The sequence below is a fragment of the Piliocolobus tephrosceles genome, chromosome 15, assembly GCF_002776525.5.
Source record: "Piliocolobus tephrosceles isolate RC106 chromosome 15, ASM277652v3, whole genome shotgun sequence".
NCBI lineage: Eukaryota > Metazoa > Chordata > Mammalia > Primates > Cercopithecidae > Piliocolobus > Piliocolobus tephrosceles.
This window is the reverse complement of record NC_045448.1, coordinates 35244633-35270786: the sequence shown is the minus strand read 5'-3', so window position 1 is coordinate 35270786 and position 26154 is coordinate 35244633. Positions and strand designations below refer to the sequence as shown.

General features: G+C 34.4%; 1 pseudogene; it reads left to right on the top strand.

The window, feature by feature from the left end:
• The first annotated feature begins 20535 nt into the window (after positions 1-20535).
• LOC111545422 lies at positions 20536-20770 on the top strand (annotated as a pseudogene).
• Positions 20771-26154: the final 5384 nt, after the last annotated feature.

The window sequence follows — 26154 nt, the reverse complement described above, 5'->3', positions numbered from 1 at the left end:
AATATTACTTTATGCAAGCTTTTTTGAAAAATGTGATACTGTTTCTTCCTTGAAAGACTGACAGAATTTCCTTCCAGAAAGTTTTGCCTAATTATTGTTTGTTGTGTTGTTGTTGGGAGATTCTTAACTAAAATTTATTACCATAATAATTTTATGATTGTTCTGAATATTCCTCATTTTCCAGTGAGTATTGTTAGTTCTTTTTCAAGTAATTTGTTCATTTTATATAACATTACGCACTCATTGGCACATAGTTTAAATTTTTTTTAATTGTCCTGTTAAGGTCCACAGGTTCTATAGTAATATCTCCTCTGCCATTTCTGATAGTGGTCATCTGAGTGTCTCCACTTTTGTAATAATTAAAATGTAGAGATTCATTAGATTTATTGATTTTCTCCACTGTATCTTTGATTTCAATTTCATTGATTTCTGTTTTATCTTTAATATTTTCTTTATTGTGCTGCACGATTTTAATTTGATTTTCTTTTCTCATTTCTAAATAACAGAATCTTAGGTCATTATTTCATTTTTTTTGTTGTTTCTAAGATAAGCATGTAATGCTATAAATTTCATTTTCACATTATTTTTTATCTGCAATTCCAAAATTTTGATTTGTTGTGATTTCATTGCCATTTAATCTAAAATGTTTTCCAATTTCTCTTGTGATTTTGGTTTGGCTTATGGCTTATGTAGAATTCAGTTGTTTATGTTCTAATTATTTTGGACATTTTTGGATATCATTTTATTATTAATTCCCAGCTCAACTTTATTTTGGTCAAAGAACATACTTGTGTGATTCCGATTCTTTTAAATTTGTTGGGTTAAATTACAAAAAATCAATGGTCTAGAATACCATGAATCTTTGCTATGTGCACTTCAAAGAATTATAAATTATGAAGTTATTAGGCAGGGCATTTGTAAACACAAATTTAAAAAACTGGGATCACAGTGTTCAAGTTTTGCATATATTTAGTTACTGATTTTCTAGTTGTTCTATTAATTACAGACACATGAAAGTTGAGGTACTAAGCCATAATTATGCACTTGACCATTTACTTTTTCAATCCATTGCATTCTGCTTCATGCATTTTGAGGCTTCTTTCGAGAATCATACTTCTTTTAAATTATTATCTATTCTTTGTGAACCGGCTATTTTATCATTAAATAACATTCTTCGTTATCTTGTTAGATTTCATTTTTATCAAGTCTATTTAGTCTGATAATTATAGAGCCATCCCAGCTTTACTTTAATTTTTTAATGGTGTGTCCTTTTTTCATCCTTTTACTTTTAACCTATCAGTGAGTGTATATTCAAAGTGTATTTCTGGTAAGCAGCATGTGGTTGGATCTTGCTTTTTTTGGAGTTTTAATGAATTGTGACTTACTCATTATTTCAATTAATATCCATCATAGCTTTATTTTATACCTCATTTTCTGCTTTTCAGTGGTTTACATACAGCTTATAATATATAATTTAACACACTATAACTTTAGATAATATTCTACCACTTCATGATTTATGTAATTACTTTACAATATATTCAAAATCTTTCTTCAAATTTTTCATGTAGTTTTGTGATATATGTGTATGAATTCTCACAACATGTTACTATTTATGGTTTTGACAGTACATTGCCTTTTAAAGTAATAAAATTAATGAAAAATACATTGATATGTACTAAGTTTTATTATTTCTGATTCTTTTCATTTATTTGTAGAGATTCAAATTTTAGTCTGGTATCATTTTCTGCTTTTTTAAGAACTTTCTTCAGAAATCTGCATAGCACAGGCAAGGAATTCTCTCATTTCCTTTTTTCCCCCCTCAAGATGTGTTTATTTCATCCTCATTTTATTTTTTTAAATTACTTTTTAAAATTAAACTTTTAAATTCAGTGGTACATGTGCAGTTTTATCATATAGGTAAACTTGTGTCATGGAGGTTTGTTGTACAGATTATTTTTTCGCCCAGGTATTAAGCCTAGTACCCATTAGTTTTTTTTCCTTATCCTCCACCTACTCCCACTCTCCACCCTCCCATAGGTTCCCTGTGTGTTTTTCTCCTCCCTGTAACCTGTGTTCTCATCATTTTGTTCTCACTTGTAAGTGAGAACATGGGTCATTTGGTTTTCTGTTCCTGCATTAGCTGGCTAAGAATAATGACCTTCAGTTCCATGCATGTTCTGGCAAAAGACACAATTTCATTCTTCTTTACGGCTGCTTAGTATTCCATGGTGTATATGTACCATATTTTTCTTATTCAGTCTACCATTGATGAGCATATAGGTTGATTCCATGTCTTTGCTATTGTGAATAGTGCTGTGATGAACAAAGCCATGCATGTGTCTTTATGATGGAATGATTTATATTCAGCTGGTTATATATTCAATAATGGGATTGCCGGGTTGAATGGTAGTTCTTTCTTTGGATCTTCAAGGAATTGCCACACTGTTTTCCACAACGGTTGAACTAATTTATACTCCCACTAACAGTGTATCAGCATTCCTTTTTCTCCACAACCTAATACACATCTGTTATTTTTTTTACTTTTGAGTAATAGTTATTTTGATTGGTGTGAGACAGTATCTCATCATTGTTTTTATTTGCATTTCTCTAATGATCTGTCATGATCAGCTTTTCTTTTTTTTAGACAGAGTCTCACTCTCTCACTCTGTCACCCAGGCTTGAGTGCAGTGGCGTGATCTCGGCTCACTGCAACCATTGCCACCCAGGTTCAAGTGATTCTCCTGCCTCAGCCTTCTGAGCAGCTGAGATTACAGGCACCTGCCACCACACCCGGCTAATTTTTGTATTTGTAGTAGAGACGGGGTTTCGCCATATTTGTCAGGGTGGTCTTGAACTCCTGACCTCATGATCCACCCACCTCAGCCTCCCAAAGTGGGATTACAGGCGGGATCCACCATGCCCGGCCTTGATGAGCTTTTCTTCATACACTTGTTGCTCATGCATGTCTTCTTTTGAAAAGCATCTGTTCATGTCTTCGCACAGTTTTTAATCAGGTTGTAAGTTTTTCTCATATTAATTTGTTTGTTTTTCATAGATATTGGTTATTATACCTTTATCTGATGCATAGTTTGCATTTTTTTCCCATTCTGTAAGTTGTCTGTTCAGTCTGTTGATAGTTTCCTTTGCTGTGCAGATACTTTCATTTAATTAGATGTCATTTGTCAAGTTTTGCTTTTGTTGCAATTGCCTTTAGCATCTTCATTATGACATCTTTGCCCATTCCTATGTCCAGAATAGTATTGCATGGGTTCTATTCCAGGGTTTTTTATAGTTTTTGGTTTTACATTTAAGTCTTTAATCCATCTTGAGTTAATTTTTATATATTGTGTAAGGATGGGTTCCAGTTTGGATCTTCTGCAAATGGCTTTCCAGTTATCCCAGCACCATTTATTAAATAGGGAGTCATATCCCCATTGCTTATTTTTGTCAGGTTTGCCAAAGATCAGATAGTTTAGATGTGTAGCCTTATTTCTAGGTTCTCTACTCTGTTCCATTGGGCCATGTTTCTGTTTTTGTACCAGAATCATGTTGTTTTGGTTACTATACCCCTGTAGAATAGTTTGAAGTCAGGTAGTGTGATGTCTTCAGCTTTGTTCTTTTTGCTTAGGATTGCCTTGGCTATTTGGGCTCCTTTTTGGATCTATATGAATTTTAAAATATTTTTTCTAGTTATGTGAGGAATACCATTGATAGTTTAATAAGAATAGCATTGAATCTATTAATTGCTTCAGGAAGTATGGCCATTTTAATGATATTGATTTTTTCTATCCATGAACATGGAATGTTTTTCCATTTGTTCATGTTATTTCTGATTTGTTTGAGCAATCTTTTGTAGTTCTCCTCGTGGAAATATTTTACCTCCCTGGTTAGTTGTATAGCTGTATTTCTAGGTGTCCTTTTTTGGGGGCAATTGTAAACGAGATTGTGTTCCTGACTTGGGTCTTGGCTAGAATTTGGTTGGTGTATAAAAATGCAAGTGACTTTTGTACATTTATTTTGTGTCCTGAGACTTTGCTAAAGTTGTTTATCACCTTAGAGTGTCTGGGTCAAGACTAAGGGATTATCTAGATATAGGATCATATCTATTTTCTGCAAATTTATAATTTGACTTCCTTTCTTCCTCTTTGGATACTTTTTATTTATTCCTCTTGCCTAACTGCCCTGGCCAGGACTGACAATACTATGTTGAATAGAAGTGGTAAGAAAGAGTATCCTTGTCTTGTGCCAGTTTTCAACGGGAATGCTTCCAGCTTTTACCTATTGTCTGATGTTGGGTGTGGGTTTGTCATAGATGGCTCTTATTATTTTGAGGTATGTTCCCTTAATACTTTGTTTGTTGAGAGTTTTTTAACAGGAAGTATTGTTGAATTTGATCAAAAGCCTTTACTGCATCTATTGAGATATCACATGGTTTTTGTCTTGAGTTCTGTTTATGTGATGAATTAAATTTATTGATTTCTGTATGCTGAAGTAGCTTTGCATCCAGGCATAAACCCTACTTGATCATGGTGGATAAGCATTTTGATGTGCTGCTGAATTTGGTTTGCCATCATTGTATTTAGGATTTTTGCATTGATGTTTATCAAGGAGATTGGCCTGAATTTTCTTTTTTTTTTGTTGTTGTGTCCATGCCAGGTTTTGGTATCAGGATGATGCTCACATGATATAATGAGTTAGAGAAGAGTCCCTATTTCCTCAATTTTTTGAAATAGTTCCAGCAGGTATGATACAGCTGTTCTTTTACATTTGTTGGAATTCAGTGTGAATATGTCTGGTCCTCGACTTTTTGTAGTTGGTAGGCAATTTATTATTGACTCAATTTCAGACCTCATCATTGGCCTGTTTGGATATTCAATTTCTTCCAGGTTCAGGCTTTGGAGGGTGCATGTGTCCCAGAGTTTATTCATTTCTTTTAGATTTCTAGCTTGTGTGCATTGAGTTGTTCAAAATATTCTCTGATGGTTATTTTTATTAAGTGGGATCAGTGATAGTATCTCCTTTGTCATTTTTGATTGTGTATGTTTGAATATTCTCTCTTTTCTTCTTTATTAGTCTAGCTAACAGTCTATCTATTTAAATTTTTTTTTAAAAAAAACAACTCCTGGATTCATTGATCTTTTGAACGGTTTTTCATGTCTTGACTTCCTTCAGTTAAGCTCTGATGTTGGTTATTTCTTGTCTTCTGCTAGCTTTGGGGTTGATTTGTTGTTTCTTCTCTAATTCTTTCAGTTGTGATGTAAGGTTGTTAATTTGAGATCTAACATTTGGATGAGTACATTTAGTGGTGTGAACCTCCCTCTTACATCTACCTCAGCTGTGTTCCAGAGATACTAGTATGTTGTATCTTTTTCTCATTAGTTTCAAATAACTTCTTGATTTCTGCCTTAATTGTATTATTTGCCCAAAGTCATTCAGAAGCAGGTTATTGAATTTTCATGTAATTGTATGATTGTGAGTGAATTTTTTAGTGTTGAGGCTTGTTTTTTTGTTTTTATTGCACTGTGGTCCAAGAGACTTTTTGTTCTGATGTCAGTTATTTTGCATTTGCTGAGGAGTGTTTTACTTCTGCTTATGTGATGCATTTTAGCCTATGTGCCATCTGATGATGAGAAGAATGTATATTGTGTTGTTTTTGGGTGGAGAGCTCTGTAGAGGTCTATCAGGTATGTTTGATCCAGTGCTGAGTTCAGGTTCTGAATATCTGTTAATCTTCTGTCTCTATGATCTGTCTGATACTATCAATGTGGTGTTAACATCTCCCCCTATTTTTGTGTGGGACTTTATGTCTTTTTGAATGCCTTTAAGAACTTGCTTTATAACTCTGGGTGCTCCTGTGTTGGGTGCATGTATATTTAGAATAGTTACATCTTGTTGAATTGAACCCATTACTATTATGTAATGCCTTTCTTTGTCTTGTTTGATTTTTGTTGGTTTAAAGTCTGTTTTGTCTGAAACTAGGATTGCAACCCCTCCTTGTTTCTGTTTTCCATTTGCTTGGTAGATTTTTCTCCATCCCTTTATTTTGAGCCTGTGTATGCCATTGTATGTGAGATGGGTCTCTTGAAGACAGCATACCCCTGAGTGTTGGTTCTTTACCCAGCTTCCCACTCTATGCCTTTTAATTGGGGCATTTAGCCTATTACATTCAAGGTTAGTATTGATATGTGTGGATTTGATCCTGTCATCATGATGTTAGCTGTTTATTTTGCAGAGTTGTTTATGTGGTTGCTTTATAGTGTCACTGGTCTGTGTACTTAAGTGTGTTTTTGTAGTGCTGGTAATGTCTTTCCTTTCCATATTTAGTACTTCCTTCAGGATCTCCTGTAAGGCAGATCTGATGGTAACAAAGTCCTTCAGTATTTGTTCATCTGAAAAGGATTTTATTTCTTCTTCGCTTTTGAAGTTTAGTTTAGCTAGATATGAAATTCTGGATTGGGAATTCTTTTCTTTAAGAATGTTGAATATTGGCTCCCAATCTCTCTTGTCTTCAAGGACTTCTCCTGAGAGGCCTGCTGTTAGTCTGCTGGGCTTCCCTTTGTAGGTGATCTGACTTTTCTTTATAGCTGCCTTTAACATATTTTCTTTCATTTCAGCCTTGGAGATCTGATGATTATGTGTCTTAGAGATGATCTTGTGAGGTATCTACTGGGGTTCTTTGCATTTCCTGAATTTGAATGTTAGCCTTTCTAGCTCGGTTGAGGAAGTTCTCATGGATGATATCCTGAAATATGTTTTCCAAATTGGTTCTTCCATTGGTGTCCCTGAAAAATATTCTCCCCATCCTGCTGGGGTTCCAGACCCCTGTGGTGAGAGTGGGTTGTTCCCTGCCAGTTCAACTAACTCATTCCCTCAGAGCCACTGGGGGCCAGAAATGAGTCCAGGTGCACAGTATCCCCATGTAGGGTTACCAGCTTTCTCCTCCTTCAGCCTACCTTTTGTGTTTCCCTCCATCCACTCTCAGTGCTTTCCTTCTGAAGATCTATTAGGAGGCAGCCAGTCATCTTGATCCCTCAGTGGCAGATGTTTCAACAGCTGCTTCTAGTTGGCCATCATGCCTGCACTCCACTCTCATTTTAAAACATATTTTTACTAAGTATTAACAGTGTTTTTTTCTTTACAATTTAAGTGTACCTGTTTTCTGGTAGTGTTCCTATTTTCTAACAAGAAAAATGCCCTAATCATTATCTTAGTTATTCTCCATAAAATATGTTTTTGTTTCTCCTTTATAAGTACTTCAAAACTTGCCTTTACATTTTGCTTATAGCAATTTAAATATAACATGTCTAGATGTTGGCGTTGAAGGATCTTCTTATTTCTGAGGTTGATCATTTTCATTATTTCAGAAATCTATTGCCCATGATGTTTTTCTGCCTTAATCGGTTTCTATTCTCTTTCTAGTGCTCCAATTACTCCTACATTCAGTCACTTGATATTGTAGGAAAATTCATGGCTCTTAAATCTTCTTTTTGTTTTCTTTTTAAAATATTTTTGTTCTCTTTAGTTTCAGTATTGTTGATTTTGTTTTGATCTATTTTTAAGTGCACTTATTGTTCCTTTTTAAGTCTACTGATTAGTCAATAAAGCAAATTACTCATCTCTTATATGATGTTTTTATATATCCACCATTTCTATTTGCTGTTTGAAAAATATCTTCAATCTCCCTGTTAGAAACTCTATCTATTAAGGCAAGTAATTTACCATTTCCAATAAATCCCTTAACATATTGTAATTATCTTAAAATATTTGTGTTATATATGTAATATCCTGTTTTTCTGTCACTCAGATTCTGCTGATCACCTTCTGTCTTGGCAATGGTTTGTTTTGTTACCTTTTTGTGTATATCTTTCATTTTTTAATGATTTTAAGCATTATTTGTAGAACAATGTAGACTAAGGTTAAAAATATTCATATTGGGTAATGAAAATATCTCTTTTTCTGTCAGGTCATTAGTTGAAACAGTCTAATCAGGAATTGTGGTAGGTTTGAATGTTGTCACTTTTTTGATAGTTAGGGCATGCCTATAATTTAATCATATTTTAAAAATATGACTCTACTTACTTTCCATTAGTTAATATTTTTCTTGTGAAATATTCATGAGGAAAGACTGGCCATTGCAATTAGATTTTAGAGATTTTTAGATTTTTTTCTTTAAAGATACATTGTTATTTTCTTTCCTATTGATTGAAGTTTGTATTTTGTGGCTGGAGCTCTAGAAGTCATCTTGATGTTGAAAACTAGATGAGATGGATAGGAAATAGATGAAAGAATCTGAAAAGAGAAAATGGTGTTTGTGTGTGTGTATGTGTTTTCATTCATCACATTTAGCCATCATCCTTAGCCTTTATATATCTAACATCAGAAAAATTCATTAAATTAAGTAGTTTTTTTGAGGAAAGATCAATATTGACTACTCTCCTCTCCCCTTCATTTCTATTATTAGATTTTGTCCTATTATAAAAATATTGTCCATGATTAATTCTACCCTAACTTTGATCACCTTAAAATCTTAGCCAATTGTGAAAAATGTTCTTAACTTTATTTTTGACATTTCCACTTTGAATTTAGCTTTGTTCATTTTTAAAAAATGTATGTCAGTTTGTTTTGTCTGTAAGCCACCATATTTTTAATTTCTATACCTCTTTAAGACAGTGTGTTAGTCCATTTGTGTCACTATAATGGAATATCTGAGACTGAGAAATTTATAGACAAAAGAGGTTTATTGGCTCAGAGCTTTGCAGGCTGTACATGAAGCATGGTGTTGTCATCTGCTTCTGGTGAGGGCCTCAGGAAGCTTTCATTCATGGCAGAAAGTGAAGGGGAGCCAGCATGTCACTTGGTGAGAGAGGGAGGAAAAAAGAGAAGGGAGAGGTGCCATACTGTTTTAAAGATGAATTCAGAGTGAGAATGCACTTATTACCATGAGGAGGGCACCAAGCTATTCATGAAGGACCTGCCTTCATCACTAAAACGCCTCTCACCAGCCCTATCTCCAACATTGGTGATTACATTTCAATATGAGATTTGGAGGCCATGATACATCCAAAACATGTCAAGAAGGTTTTTTTTTTAACGAATGAAATATCTTATAATATAATAAAAACTACCAATTTTTCCTTGGATTTCAAATCTGGTTTTTATTTATAGTTTGTTAAGCTTTTGTATTCTTGAAAGGATAGTAATTATAACACCCAAACTCATTCCATATTGGAATGAAAACTGGATGTCCCTTTTTTTTCTAAACTAAAGCAGAATTACTCAGTGTGACTGAAAATAATGGAATAGAAAAATACAAGAAATAAAAATGCAGAATAACCCAAAGAGAGTTAGTGTAGTTAGTTGATAATACCATGATATTATCAGATAAAAAGCACCAACATCTGAATCAAAAGATGTAAAGCAAAAAATAATATTATACGTAGAATTTGATAAATTCATTATCATTTATAAAGACTTGTAACACAGTGTCTAAAACTGATAGGCAATAATTAGTAAACAAAGAGAAAATTAGAACTGTATTATCACACTTTTTATTCTAATGAGTAGTTGGAGGATTCTATACCCAACAATTCTAGAAGAAACCATACTTTGAAGCACATATGAAACATTAAAAATAAATTGACCATATATTTATCACAGATAAACCCTCAACTAATACAAAAGAATCAATATCTTATAAACCATGTAGAAATAAGTAAAAAATACATTTATGATTAGGTGGAAACCATTCTGCTGTGAGGAATTTTACAAGCCTTTCTCAAATCTATTCTCTGTTTTACCTTTTCATACTTTGAGAAGTTTAATGAGTAAGGATTAGGCAGGGATGGAATGAATTTGGGGGATATAATTATCAAAGGGGCATAGGAAATGAGTATTGCCACTGTAAAGAGATATGTATCCTCAGAGGTCTTCATAAATTGTTGTATTAGTTTCCACAGAAAGCGATATTAAATCTGGTGCCTTAGCCACCAAGTAATTGTTTCTTTCCTTACTATAAATCTAAATCCTGTGGGATTGCCTACAGTCTTTCAGAAATTCTAGACTTATTAGATTTAAAATTAACAAAATTATACAAATCCTGCTTAGTTATATAGTAAACAAAAGAAAAATTGTTAAAATTTTGAGAAAATAATGCAATAAAGATTTCACAGGATGGTACAGTTTAATAGATGATAATGAAATCAAAGCCTTAACATTGCTTAAAGCAATAAGAAAGGGAGCTGAAACATTGCTAATCTTGAAGAATCAAATAATAAGAATCTTAAAGAGCAAAATCAGCACCTTTAAAGGGAAGAATCCATTATAACTCTGAGATTCATTATTATTATTACTTTTCAAGAATTCCCAAAAATAGCTGTAGGCTAATTGGCACCAAGTGGTAAATATACTGTCCCCCAGGAGTTAGATTTTATATTTCTATCAATGTGGTCTACAATTGCATTAGTCTTTTAGGCAACCATATCACCCTGATGACTCAAAGAGAAATTACAGCCAAGTAAAAACCCCAGAGTATGCATAAACTTTTGCTAATTGTAGTCTCTTCTCCTAAATAACTTTTCAGTTATTTTATTTATTTTGTTGACAATAGGACTTAATTTATTTCTGTTAAATTTCCTATTGTTGGCTGCAAAGCACACCTCAAATTTTTATGTGCCCATGGAATACGCGTTATATCCACAAACTTTATAACTTTATAGCTGACCAGTTTGTTGTGCTAGAAAGACAGAGGGAGAGAGAGAGAGCAACAGAACATATTCACACATGTCTTAGTTTGCACATGTGTATGTACTTTTGTGGTCTTATACTGGATACTTATAGGAAATGGCCTTATTCTAAAGCAGCTCTCCCACAAAATGCCTATGTGGGCCAAAATTTTGTGTCAGTGAAATTTGCTGATGCAGTTCCTTACTGAGTGACTATTAAAACTTTTTCTTTCTTATACCCAGTGCATATTTATGTGACCATTTAAAAAAAGGAAAAAGAAAACAAACTGTCAAACTTTTCAACTCTTTGAAAAGGTTGTCTTTGTCTTTTAGTTTATGTATTCAATTATAAATGATGTTTTTCCCTGAGTTCCTTTGTGAGAATTCCACTGACTAGGTTAGAGGTGTCCCATCCATGGAGCTTTAAAAGCTGATATACATTTCAGTTACCTCAAATAAAGAAGTTATCTTTACACTCATCACACTATTCCTTTAAATTCTACCCACAAAAAGCTCAGGTTGATGTGAAATGTATTGGAGGATTATAAATATTGTTATTAAGGTATTAAAAATAAGAAAGTTTATAGAAAACATAATACATTCTTCAGGAGTACCCTGATGTTAATATAGTTACCACACTGGTAGCTTCATCTTAAAGTGAGCAGTACTTTGACAATTATCAGGAGTACACCCAAATTACTTTATGAGAGACATTCATTACTTATTTTGGATTTATATAAGTCAGTGTTTGTCAACCAGAGACTTTTTTTTTGTCATCACACTGCAGGTGGGAACAGCATCTGCTATTCGTACCTTGTGGTAGAATCCAAGGACATTGCTAAACATCCTGCAATGCACAGGTCAGTCCCCTGCAACGTGGAATCATCTGTCTCCAAATGTCAATAGCAGCGTGGTAGAGAAAGGTTTGCCTAAATAAAAATTCTCATGTCTTTTTTTTTCTATTTTTCTAAAAATGTTACCAGCTCCAGAAAACAAAGAATAATACTGCCAACCATTGTTTTTGAGAAAGATTATTAAGAATTATGCCCACATTCATGAAACATCAATGTTCTAGTTAAAGCTGTTTAGAGTATTACTTCATTACACAAATTATTATTGCAATTAGATTATCAATATTTTGAGAATAAACATGATAGGATAGATCCCCAACTGAAATTAACTGAAAATTTCTTAATTATTTCCATAATTCACTAAGTCATTTTGTGCACAACAGTATGTACTTACGTGTAAATTTTATATGTTTAGTTGTGGGTTTTACATACTATGATTTTTTAATGGGTATGGCAATGTGTTGTTTGCTTTTAAAAACATTATCTCAGATAATTCTCAAAATAACTACATAGGGTAGAATTATTTCTATGGACATTCTTGAATAAGAAAACTGATAATATGGAGGCAAGGTGGCTCATATACTTATATAATTAATAACTTTGCAAAGCCATATTAAAATTCTGGTCTTATGAATGTAAAATAATTCTCTTACCAATTTTAGAGACAAATAAGGGAGATCCGTGAGATTCAAACTTAAAAGATGGAAAGTATGGATCCCAAATTTAGCCAGGTCTGTTCAGTTGGAAGTGAGTGTACTAATTCAGTGGAAGGCTGGAGAAAGGAAGCAAAGAGAAAATGGAACATATGGGAGAGTCTTGGGCATACTAGACCACAGGGAAGATCTTAATACACCAGTCACAAGGTAGAGGGAGGATACAGAAGAAGATAGTACCAAAGTGTAAGTCAGTGTATGTGCATGTGAGAGATGGCGGATGGTCTGGGAATTATCTCTAATCATACTTCAAAATAAATAGTGACCCCATTGATTAGTAAATGTGGCCCATCTATATCACAGAATATGAATATAAGATAAACACTTTCTCACTAGTTAGAGGCAAATGAAGGTAGGGTTAATTATGGAGAATTTCGAGAATTCTTTATATTATCTAAGCAGAGTAATCATGCCAGGATTTTCAAAGTAGGGAGAATAGCGCAATCTAAACCATGGAAGCTATATTTGAAATGATGTCATAATGAAAGTAAACTATGACATTTAAATAGTAAGGAAGAGAAAACAGATTATCTGAGCAGTTTACAAACGTTTGGCCAAAAGTTTTGATGTTATTTTAAAGGCAAAGGGAAACCACTTACAGATTTTATTCAAGAAAATAATTATTCAGTTGCTCTCTTGAAATCCGGCAGCATGGCAAAGTGCTTAATTTCTAAATTTCTGGAGTCAGATTTCCTTTTCTACCACTTAGAGTATGACTTTTCACAAGTAATTTTTCACCTCTAAAGTGAGAGTAATAATACTGCCTATATTACTTTGCATGTGTGTGTGCATAGTCAATGAGATCACCTATATTAAATTATGCCTTACATATAGTACATTCAGAGTAGATGGTAACCATCAATATCACTACCACCATAATAATAAGTATTTTTGTTGTTGTTGGAGTATTTTGTTGTTGTTGGAACAAAGTACTGTGGAAACAGTACTTTGACTTCAGTTTGGAGAAAGTATTGTAGAATAGTTAGACAGGGATATAGACTGTTTTTCTTGATTTTTTTTGTTTATGTCTTATTTATTAATTTTTTATTGATACATAATAAATGTATAGATCAGGGTACCTGTGATATTTTGATGCTAGGAACATTTGAATTATTCTCTTCCAGCTATTTTGAAATGTACAATAAATTATTATTAACTATAGTCACTCTACTGATCTATTTGACACTAGGTCTTCTTTTTAGCTTTTATTTTCAGTTCAGGGGTACATTTGCAGGTTTGTCACATAGCTATACTTGTGTCAGAGGGCTTTGTTATAACAGATAATTTCATTGTCACCCAGGTATTAAGCCTGGTACCAATTAGTTATTTTTCCTGATCTCTCCCTCCTCCCATCCTCTACCCTCCAGTAGGCTTCAGTGTCTCTTGTACCTCACAATATGTCCATGTGTTCTCATCATTTAGCTCCCACTTACAAGTGAGAACATGTGGTATTTGGTTTTCTGTTCCTGCATTAGTGTACTAAGGATAATGGCCTTGAGCTCCATCCATGTCCCTAAAGAGGACATAATCTCATTCATTTTTATTGCTGCATAGCATTCCATGGTATATATGTACCACATTTTCTTAATTCAATCTATCAGTGATGGGCATTTAGGTTAATTCATGTCTTTGCTATTGAAAATAGTGCTGCTGCGAGCATACACACAAGTGTGTTTTATAATAGAACAATTTCTATTCCTTTGGGTATATACTCAGTAATAGGATTCCTGGGTCAAATAGTATTTCTGTGTTTAAGAGTTTGAAGAATTGCCACACTGTCTTCCACAATGGTTGAACTAATTTACACTCCCACCAACAGTGTATAAGTGTTCCTTTTTCTCCGCAACCTTGTCAGTATCTGTTATTTCTTAACATTTTAATAAAAGCTACTCTGATTGGTGTGAGATGACATCTCATTGTGGTTTTGATTTGCATTTTGGACAGAGACCAGTTTTAAATGCTTTTGTTGGTATACAGATATGAAACTAAGACATGAAATAAGTCCATGATAGAGGAATTGTAGAAAGAGCTAAGATTAAGTAATAGTTAGAAGTTGACCTGATAGGTTTTATAGACCAAGTACATGTGGGAAATGAAATAAAAGATTATATTTTTCAGTATTTTAAGAATTAGCTACATAATATGTTGTTCACTGATACAGGAACACAAGAAGAGAAAAATGATGGTAGATTATGGTAAGTTCAATTTTGAACATGTTGATTTCAAAGATTCAGTTATAGAATTGGGCAAAATTATTTCAGTTTATACAATTCCTGATTTGAGAGTTATCATTCATATTAAGGGTGGAAAGGAGTTTCACTGTGGATGAGATTACTTCTGAATCACCCTTCCTTCTATCCATCTCTTTATCTACATCTGAGTATTTAAAAGGAAAAAGTGAGTGTACAAAACTCTGAATCTTTGGCACTGTCCTGTGTGTTGAGTGTCATCCTGTCTACAGAGAGTATGTTGTCTTTGATATTCTTTGCCGTATTATGTTCTATGGAGAAAAATCATTTTTCCACAGAGCAGACCACAGTGGTTCACTATTGCCAATGAGTTGGTGGGCATAGTTGGATATGTAGGAAAAAATAATGAACCCCAATATAATAGGGGATTCCAAATAATGAACTCCCTATTACAATGGGGTTTATTATTTTGTCCTACATACCCAAGCATATAGGCCACAAAACATGACTTTTTCAATAACATAAATTTGATATTCTTATTTCTACATGCTAAAGTCTCCATCTTTTTTTTTCTCTGTATGGCTAGAAATGAGCTGGAGAAAAAAGGGTGTCATTTATTGAGCCCCTCTAGGATTTTAACCTGCAGGTGGGTAGCAGTCAAAGCTATTGGTGTGAATGAAGGGAAAGTTCCAGAGGAAGTGCCTTAAAAATGGAGAGAAGAAAAGATAGACAAGAGGAGTGAAGATAAATGAGTTAGGCTGAAGAGAGAAGAGGAGGACCTACTTCTTAGGGAAACTAATGTTGAAGAATCAGGACTATACATAGCATTGTCAGAAGAAAACTTGATGAAAACCGTAGCATAACAGAAAGGCATAAGAAAAAAACCTCTTCAAAAAAATAGTGTTTGGGGGCAGAATAAGGACTAGTCAGTAAAACCAAGCACTGAAATGTACAATAGAATAGGGGCTAAAACATATCCGTAATATCCGGTAATCAGGATGTAACTGGGGCCTTAGAGTGAGCTTACATTGGAGAAGAGAGCAGAAGAGGAGAAGGGAAGGGGCTGGGCCAGGTTGTATCATTCTTGCTACTATTAGGTTGGTGCAAAAGTAGTTGCTCTTTTTGCACTTAGAAGTACAGCAAAAACTGCAATTACATTTGCACCAGTCTAATAGAATTGTTTGTGCACGTGTGTATAGGCAAGCAGATAGATGTATGCATATTTTCATCTTCCTTAGCTTAATTTTATTTAATCAGCAAAAACATTCTTGCAGGAGTCCTATTAAAACTGTTTGTGGTCAGAATTTTAAAATCAAACATACAATGATATAAACTACATAAGTATGTTTGTTTATATCACTGATACCAGTAACCTTAATCATACACACGAATCCAGGGACAAACTTGTCACACATAGAGCTGATTTTTAACAAACCACAAACATATTCTGTGCAGGATAATTCTATGAGTAAAATATGAACATGAGAAAACATACTCTGTCATCTTCTATATTTTAAAAGGATTTCTTTTTTCTCAAGAGAGATAATTTTTTTGGCCAAAATATGTAGTTTACTCATAGCATACACAATTTTATGCCTGCCTGTTTGTAAACCATCTCATTTTACCTAACAATAGCAAGCAACCATAGACATACCAGCTATGTTAGGCTCTGCCAGTATTTAAAGTGCCAACTTCAAAAATACTAGGTTAAGCAATTTTCTACTGTTACTTGTGTGACTTATAGCATGTTATGGTGAACCTGAATATTTAGCCAGCATCAAAAGTCAAAATGTAAATAAACAGAACCAATGGGCTACTCTTCTAAAAGAGTGTTGTTTCTGGAACACAAAATTCATGCTTTTTCAAAAAGCAAAAGGATAAAATTGTACATGATTGCACTTTAGTCTAATTGATGGGGAGTCTTAAACAATTTTAGGAGCTTAACACTGAAATAGCCCTTTGGGGTATTAACTCTGTCAACTGGCTTGCAAATCAGAAAATTGATAGCTCTATTATGAAGGCATGTGAAATATCATATACACAGACTGGATAAAATGCTTAATTCCTCTGTGAGGTGACCAGAAATTGCTGACTGATTTGTTGGCTTAAATCCTGCTGAATGGGTCCCTTTCAATGCCTTAAGACTATTCTATTAAATAATTTAAAATAGCTGATACTAAAAAGGAAGAAATACATACACTCAAATGGATTCTATTCAAATTAGAGGGTATTTTTGAGGCAGATATTCCTGTAAAAATGATTAGTATTTCAGCTACACTTAAAAACTGAAACCTGAAGCTGAGTAGGGAAGAAGAAAGAGACAACTGGATTTTTTTCTCTGATATTTCCTGTTCTTTTCTCAATCATCCCCACCAAATCGAGAATTCCTGTTCTTTTCTCAATCATCCCCACTAAATTGAGAATATTATTATAGTATTTTTATTGATCAAATTATTCTTAGCATAGTATTATATACCTACTATCAAGTCAATAACCAGATTAAACAAAAAATAATATATTTATTGAACATCTACCATGTGTCAGGCATTTTTTTAGGTATGCAATATAGTATGGTATATAAAACACTGTCCTTGTCCTAAATCAGCTTATATATTGCATGTGAGATGTTCTGAGAATTTTAAAGGATAAATCATATTATGACTTTTTGAGTAACTTTTTCAATAAGTTGTTTTCAAATAACTAACTTTAAAATAAACTTAAGACATCTTACATACATATAAATTGTTCATTAATGTAATTAAATAGAGACAGCAATATAAAGTGGAAATAGGAATGAGGTTATAGTACCAAATACAATCATGTAAAGTCTGATAAACTCATCAGAGGTGGGAGATGTATTTGATTCTTAGCTTTCTGGCAGCATGTTTTAATATTACTTAGGTACTGGTTAAGATCTTGTGCTCTGAACTTGGTAGATGGAATTGGTAGGTACAGATGCGTATAGACAACTTATCAACTTTAAAGATTCTCTTTAAAATTTATCCATAAAACTCTTCAAATTCGCCTTACAACATTATTCACAAGCCTGAGAGATCGACTAATTATTTACCAATTCCTTCATCATACCTTATTCACCTCATAGAATCAAAATTGCATGGTCTCACTTAAGCATTGTCCTGTCTTGGGGCAGTCTCCAGCTTCCAACATTTTAACTCAATCCTATGAATTTATTTAGAGAATGTGTGAGTGTATAAAAACTAACAGGATGTTTCTTGGAATAGCACCAACTGGCATTAGAAATATTGGGCTAGTTCCTGCTCTCAGATAAGGAACAGACATGGTGAGCTAGCACATGAACCCACAGAATTTTCCATCAAAGGGGATAAATATCTCTTATAATCTATGCTGGCTAGTTATAACTACTCTACACTTTATGTGCATGAGTAAAGAAAAACAAAACAATGATAGAAAATAAATTCCTCTCAGAAATTCCCAAAATCATGTGTTCTCAAAGCATGTCCTTATTTATACTCCTCTGCTCTTTCTTGGCCTCTTGGATTCTTTGGGTCATCTATGCAGGCTTTTTTTTTTTTTGAGACGGAGTCTCGCTCTGTCGCCCGGGCTGGAGTGCAGTGGCCGGATCTCAGCTCACTGCAAGCTCCGCCCCCTGGGTTTACGCCATTCTCTGGCCTCAGCCTCCCGAGTAGCTGGGACTACAGGCGCCCGTCACCTCGCCTGGCTAGTTTTTTGTATTTTTTTAGTAGAGACGGGGTTTCACTGTGTTAGCCAGGATGGTCTCGATCTCCTGACCTCGTGACCCGCCCGTCTCGGCCTCCCAAAGTGCTGGGATTACAGGCTTGAGCCACCGCGCCTGGCCCATTTTCTTAAAATGTGCTTTTAAAATGCGGAAGAATGCATGACTATTCCCTTTGTGGCACATTCAGAATTAACTGGTTCATAATTAATTCATTACCAATTTAATAATTGTGACAATTGGGTTGGGTGTGTGATGGTAAAGCCTTTCCAAAGTAAAGTGTGATAGATACTGACCATATCTATTATGCTCAACCTTGCCTTGATCTCAAAACACAGGAGATACCTGATTGAGAACATTCACAGACTCGCCATTATTGTACAATGATAATGTAGTGTGCAGTGTGTGAAGTCTAGCACTAGCACAGCAATGGGGATGCATTTGGTGAGGGCCTTGCCCAACTAAATCCCATTTTGGTTTAGAATTTTTGTGTTCATTTTGATTAAAAAATAGTCTGTTATATTCAAAAATAGACAAAACAAAAACCAAAGGTAACTCTTCAATACATTAAAACTCTGAAGAACTAAAAATGATTCTACCATACTCTAAGCATTGTGCTCAATCCTAGTGAAACTTTGTTCTTCATATGATTGCTTTTACTCTTCTTATTAGGCTACCTGAAAATATAATATAGAAAGCTCACATCAGAATAGAATAGATATGAGAAAGTTGAAGGGTCTCATATCTCCATTAACTTTTGTTAAGGAATTGAATTACCACCGTATGGAAAAGACTTTCTGACTTAAAAAAAAGAAAGAAAGAAAGAAATCACCCTATCATTGAAACCACCTTGGCAAAAATTATGACAGTAAGATAAATCTAACAGGAACAGACTCCATCTTGCTTCTGACCTCATAGGCTAACTGCCCTTCCTCATTCTTGGATGTAGGCCAAGCTAACTATGGTAGAAATTTAGTTTATAGATTAACTTAAAAGCAAGGATGATAATAGTCTCTTCCTGAAAAAAAGGTCCTCCTTGTTCAGAGACCGAAAACGCTTTTGTAAAAGTAAGAAAAGGCCACTATATTAGAATTATGGTGGTGCCTGAATTTTGCAATGCTATAAGCATAGTTAAGCAATAACCAGCCGTTTTTTTCTGGCTTGCTTATGCTCAGGAATCATGTAGCTGGAGGTCACAAGATTTGTAACTTCCCCAATTGTTCCTATTGATATCATCCTTGTTGTGAAAACCCAAGATTGATCTTTGAGATATTTTTCAACGTTCTGCATTCAGGCATGCAAACTGATGCCACCCAGACCTGTGACTCATACCAAAGAACTAACTCAACTGGTTCTATGACCCCCATGCAGAAACTGACTCGACAGTTTGGACATTGATTTCATCCTCAAGCAATCAGCAGCACCCATTCCCTGGTCCTCTGCCCATCAAATTTCCTTCAAAATCTCTAGCCTCTGAGCTCCTGGGGAGGCAGATTTGAGAAATATATCCTGTCCTACTGCTCAGCTGCCTTTCGATAATTAAACTATTTCTGTGCTACACAACCTCTGTCTCAGTTTGTTGCTTTACCTGTGCAGTACAAGCTATGCCTTCTTATTGGTTGTTGAATGATACAACACTTGGAACAACTACATTCAAATAATATCAAGACTAAGATTCATGGATCATTGGGGAGAAGAGATTGATATCAGGTTTCCCTAGGTATTTTGATAGTCCAGATGAGAAGAGATGTTAGGGAAGAAGAATGGAATAATCCATGATCCTTAGTCTTAGTGGATTTTCATTAAAACAAAATTTTATTTAAAAATTTCATTTTGATGAAATTTTATTTTAACAAAGTTAAAATTTCATTTTAGTGAAATTTTCTACCAGCCTCATCTTAAGAAGGAAAGAATATTCATTCTTGTCTAAATAATAATAATAATAGTAGTAGTAGAAAGTGAGTATTATAAGTATATAAGTCACTTTAACATATATATTTTTTCTTTCACACAATTTTGGATGTATCTGCATTTCAGTTGTAGATTTTATTAATCATCTTTAGAACTGAATATGATTTTTAAATCAGAAACATAATTATTTATTTAATAAGTTATTCTTAACCTTCTCCTGTGTTCTGTTTATATTACAAATCTACTGAAATTTCTACAACTAATCTTTGCGTACCTTGATCTTTGTCTTGTTTTCCAATTCTATTTGTTTAAATTTCTTTGAAACTTCCGTAACCTTATACACAATATTATTATATTGACCCTCAGCCTTGCTCATTTTTTTCTGATTTTTAGCTTTTCTGTTAAAATATATTAACCTTGTTACTATTAGGCCATAAAGATGATTGGAGACATCCTGCTGTATGGGACATTGCTGATGAATGCTGGGGCAGTGCTCAACTTTAACCTGAAAAAGAAGGACATGCAGGGCTTTGGGAAGGAGGTGTGGGAGCCCAGCACAGGTGACAACATTAGGGAATTCTTACTGAGCCTCAGATACTTTTGAATCTTCACCATCCTGTGAAATGTCTTCATGATGTGCTGCATGGCTGTGCTGTTTGGCTCTTGAGTCCCAGATATGGAACCAGGAACTCAGGTTCTCAGATTCTGAGTCTCTGTTCCTCCATTCCTGATGACTTCAAGAATGCTTTTAACCAGAAAACTAATGACCTTCACAGGAAGCCCAAGCTCTTGGTGTTGCAGTCTGCTTAGTCCCTAGTTCAGCTAGGTCCAAGTTCTTGTCCCAAGACCAAGAAGAATAAGGCACATGGACAGCAAAGAATGAGTAGAGTAGGATTTATTAAGGAGAAGGAAAGCTCTCAGCAAAGAGTGGTGCCCTGAAAGCAGGTTGCCAGAAATGGGCTGAGTTCTTTTATATAGCAAAGACAAGGAATTCTTCTGTTTCTGCCCAAATGGGAAGGGTAATGTTCCCCCTTGGTATTGCATCTGCACGTGCTTGGGGTTGGTCAGAGTGACTGAATATTGGTTATTATCCATGAATGGCTAAGCAAAACACATAAGGGGACTAAAACCACAATGCTACTATCATGTTAAGGACATTATAATGAGTCAGGTCAAGTTAAGGACATTTAGGTTCATCTATTGCACCTGCTCCTAGGTCAGGACAGTCCCTTCTGAGCAAACACTTAGCATTAGAGAAAGTTCTTATATCAAATTTCTTTCCACTAGCTACAGGGGCTGTGCAGATGTGGTCCCACAGATATTTTTCCACTCCCGAGACCCTCCCTCTCTATCTGCCTAACTAGCCTTTAACGGCCTCTTCTCTCACTGGTGGGTTGAAAAATGTTGCCAAGATGGGCAAAGTCTCCCAGCCACCTCACAGTTTTCAATGATATTTTCACTTTGATGACTGAATTGGAATGCTATTTACTGAAGGGGTTTCAGGAGAGTTTATATAAGGGGCTGTGATAAAGTGGCATTTTCCATAGATAAAAGAACTTGGCTAAATCATTTTGACATATTGGAGTGCCTCCTCTACCAAGCATTCACAAGAAACCTGTTGCTGGATATTTCTTGGCTTATTTTTAAAAGCCATCCTTTTGGTAGAATCATATAGATTTTTAAAATCGTTTTTTAATCCAGGGATCTGAGCAGAAAGGTTGGCTTTTAAGTTTAACACAGCCTCATTTTTTAACAATGTTTATAAGTCACAAGGACATTCAGTGTTACTTGCTGAAATTGACACATCTGGGGTCAACCAGAAACCCTGTGACCAAATTCCTTTTTCATGCGAACAGGGCCCACTTTGCCACTCAGTGCAGCTGAAATTATCCCTAAGACTTGAAGAAGAGGGTCACCTGAAACAGGGACATCAGCCTTCCTGTTTAGACACTGAACTGTTAGCAAAAGGGAAGAGATAGTTCCAGGTGAAGTATTTCCACAGAAGAGGAGTATAGAACAATTGTGAGGGTTTTAGGATAAATTTTATTTTGCTTTGCACCCTTTGTTAAATAAAATGACTTTGGGAGCCATTAAAAATACATATTAAAAATAAGTGTGTGTGTGTGTGTGTGTGTGTATGTATGCATGTATATATATTAATGTAGGCAGGAACTTTTTTCCTAGTTGCTCATTTTAGCCTTTTCATATTTTACAAATGTTACATCATTTTATATAATAAGTGCTAATATATAATGACTGATTATGCTTCAGCAAGCACTACTGTAAGTGCTTTAACCATGTTAAATTCCACATCACCTTGATCAGTTATCCATTCTTACAGGCTGGAAAACTGAAAATAACAGGGTTAAGTAACATATCTAAAGTCTCACAGGCAATGAGTAATCCTTACTTCTACGATTTCTACTTTCTCTTCTAGTTTCTTCTAATATATAGAAGAAAAAAGTATAAGAAAAAGAAAATGTCTACTTTGTTGATTTATATTGTCTCATCTTGCTCGCTAATTTCCCTCTTTGTATTTTCTGCATGTTACCAATCCCTTTATTTGTTTACACATTTCAAATATTTATATTAAAGATCTTTTCAAGTGACTTTAATATATCAAATCCCCAGACATAAATCCTTCCAGTTATTTAATTTATGGTTGTCTTTCTTAGCATTGCACTTTCTTATATGTCCATTGGCTATACATACATGTGGTCTAGGAGTTCAAATTCCATGAGGTTAAATCCTCAATAGTCTCATGTGGTTCATGCCTTGTGGATGCCTTCCAGAGCATGATTTTTTATGGTTGTTTTCTCTTCTTTCCTATTGGGTTCACCAATTCTTAAATAATTGAGAATTTTAAACGTATGGTTTCTTTACTATGTGGTTTGCACAAAGTTGAGCCCTGAAACTTTGTATCTAATGCTCAGGGTTTCCATTTTTTGTGACTTCATTTACTCTTACTTCCAGAATACAGTCGTAGACCAGTGTTTATATATGAGGATATCATTTCCTAAAATCCAGTTTCAGACTGGGTTCTTTATTCTTACTACTGAATGTACATAGTCCTTTATTCTTCTTTTGTAGGTATCACATTCTCAACTTACAATTTATCTTATATGGTCATTATACTTTAAGTGTTGTTTAGCTTTGATTCTTGGTCAGCAAAATTGATGTGAGTTTTTTTTGTTATTGTTTTGTTTTCTTTTGTTTTTAGGACAGTTAGGGTCTTCCTTTCCAAGTCTGTGGGCTCAGATATACTTTTAATAGTTTAAGTGCATGTACTCTAGCATTTTATATGATTTTGACAAAGAAAACTTTTTTTTAATTCTGTTCAATACAATAATTTGATCCCATGTTACTTTGAAATTTAAATCATTTGCATAGTAAATGTTCTCTAGGCACAGTTCACCAAAACTTTCCTGAGTGAATATCTATGGTTTTGACCCTTTAACATTAGTCTTTCTCCGGAAGAGAACAGATTATTCATTTTTAATGTAAGAATTTGAGGCTTTTGCCGGGCGCGGTGGCTCAAGCCTGTAACCCAGCACTTTGGGAGGCTGAGACGGGCGGATCACGAGGTCAGGAGATCGAGACCATCCTGACTAACACGGTGAAACCCTGTCTCTACTAAAGAATACAAAAACTAGCCAGGCGAGGTGGCGGGCGCCTGTAGTCCCAGCTACTTGGGAGGCTGAGGCAGGAGAATGGCGTAAACCTGGGAGGCGGAGCTTGCAGTGAGCTGAGATCCGGCCACTGCACTCCAGCCCGGGCAACAGAGCGAGACTCCGTCTCAAAAAAAAAAAAAAAAAAAAAAAAAAATTTGAGGCTTTTTATTTATTATTTTAACTCTAACAAGGAGCCAACTATATCTTATATGAGCAATGGGAAAGCAATATAGTTGCTCATGATTTTACTGTTTCATGGAAATGTGAATATATGCTTCAAAATTTACTTTATTTTCCATTGGTTTGGATAGTAAGGAATCAGGCAGGATGTATTATCTGCAGAAAGATGCACATGAAATGAGTGGCTTTTAGTAAAATGTGGGTAAAGAATGTTTATCAATCTGAAATTCTCTGTGTATATCTATTGAGTAGTAGAGTTTCATTATGCCAGTCTAAATCTGGGCCTTAGACATCTAAAAAAATATTTCTAGAAGTGTTATAATAGCAAAGAAAAAGAAAATTGAGCCAAGTTTAAAAATCTTTAATACTATTTATCTTTATGTCCATCAGCAATCTGCCAAATATATTACATGCAGAATTAAATAGAATTAGGATATTCTTAATGATCTATTTAATTAAGAACCTTTTAATGGAGCATAATGAAATGACAGGGTAGTGTATCCTATCTGAAGTAATCTCAGAATACAGAGAGGCTTCTTCAGTAGCCAAAGGCTGACAATATTATAAAGTTTCAGATTTCTGGGTCTCCAAAAAAAAAAAAAAAAAAAAAGTAAATTATTGTGTGTCACTTAGATTCAAGATAAAGTATTTCATTGCTAAGATTCTTCCTTAAAAAAAATTAAAAAGGGACAACTGGAAAATATTCCTCCACAAATATTATACTTCAAGAGGTCCCTGCATGAATACTAAAGGAACTTTCTACGCTGGATTTATTTGCTTGTTCAATGTTAATGGCAGGTGTATTTAAAATGTAGAACTGACTAATCATCAATATAATTGGACAAACACTTATTTAATAGGAACTCTGTGCCAGAAATCCTGATAAATTTTCTAATGAATAAGATGCAGTTCATGCTTTGGAAGAACTCCCACACTTACAGATGATGTATATGTATAAGCAATTAACTTTAAAACAATGTGCTAACTGTTGTAATAGCAGATTATACGAAGCCAAATAGAGCTACAAATTAAGTTGGCCTGTTTCAGGGGAATCAAGGTCTAAAGAGTAAAGCATATCAAGATCACTTGAGGATGGAAGGGTTAAATTTTATTTATGACTCCAATATGTAATACTTCGTTGTAGGATTTGAAAAGGAGGCAGTGCTTTTTCTACTAGTGAAAATTACTCCCTGTGACCAAATTGCTTTTCTGAAACTGATAGAAGTATATTATATCACTCAAGCATATTGAAGACCCTCCCAAAAATAATCGACTGTGATTTGGCTTATTATCTCAATATGAGGGAAGCAGAATCTGTGAGCAAAAAGTAGTCAAATACATGCAGAAAACCATAGAACCCTTGAATGCACCTGTCCCTGTAATTAATTTACTATTCAACTCTTATTATAGTAGTGTTTAATTAATTTCCCACTTCATTCAAGTATGTTCATATGCCAACTCATACATGAGAACTTTCTTGATCATTTTATCAAGAAAGAAGTGAAAGAATAACCTTCGTCACTCTTTATTTACTTTACTCTTCTTTCTTTTAGCACAACCTGACATACTATATTTGTTTCATTGCTTGTTATTTGTCTTCTTCCTACCAGAATATACACTCCCTGAAGTTGGAAATTGTATTTGTTTTGTCTACTGATGTATTTCCAGTAACTTAAGCAATGCCTTTATATGGTAGGAGCTCAATGTGCATTCACAGAATAACTGACTTTATTAATTGTATTATAAAGTACCTATTATATATTAGGTATTATGCTAAAGTTGTGAAGTCAAAGATAGCTTTCTGATTTGTAAAATAATTTATTTAGAAAGAGAGACTCTATGCCCAAACAAATAATTCGAATTTTGACTTACATGAGAACTTATAAAAAAGATGTGTGCAATGTTCTTTGAGCATTCGGTGGGATGACCACTAAGCCAGGGAAAACTGGGACTATACCCAAAGAACAATTTATACTGAGACTTGATTAATAAGGAATCCCCCCCAAAAACACGTGCTTATGAAATAAAAAGCTTAATGCAGAGAAGGACTTTCCCAGAAGACAAAAGTGAAATTCCATCCCTGCTAGAAGTGAATTTCATTCCAATCCAATTTTAATTTAGCCTCCCTGTCTCACCTATATGTAGGGGGATGAGAAGCCATGAACTCTATGGGAAAGGGCTCAAAGGCATTGACTTGAGA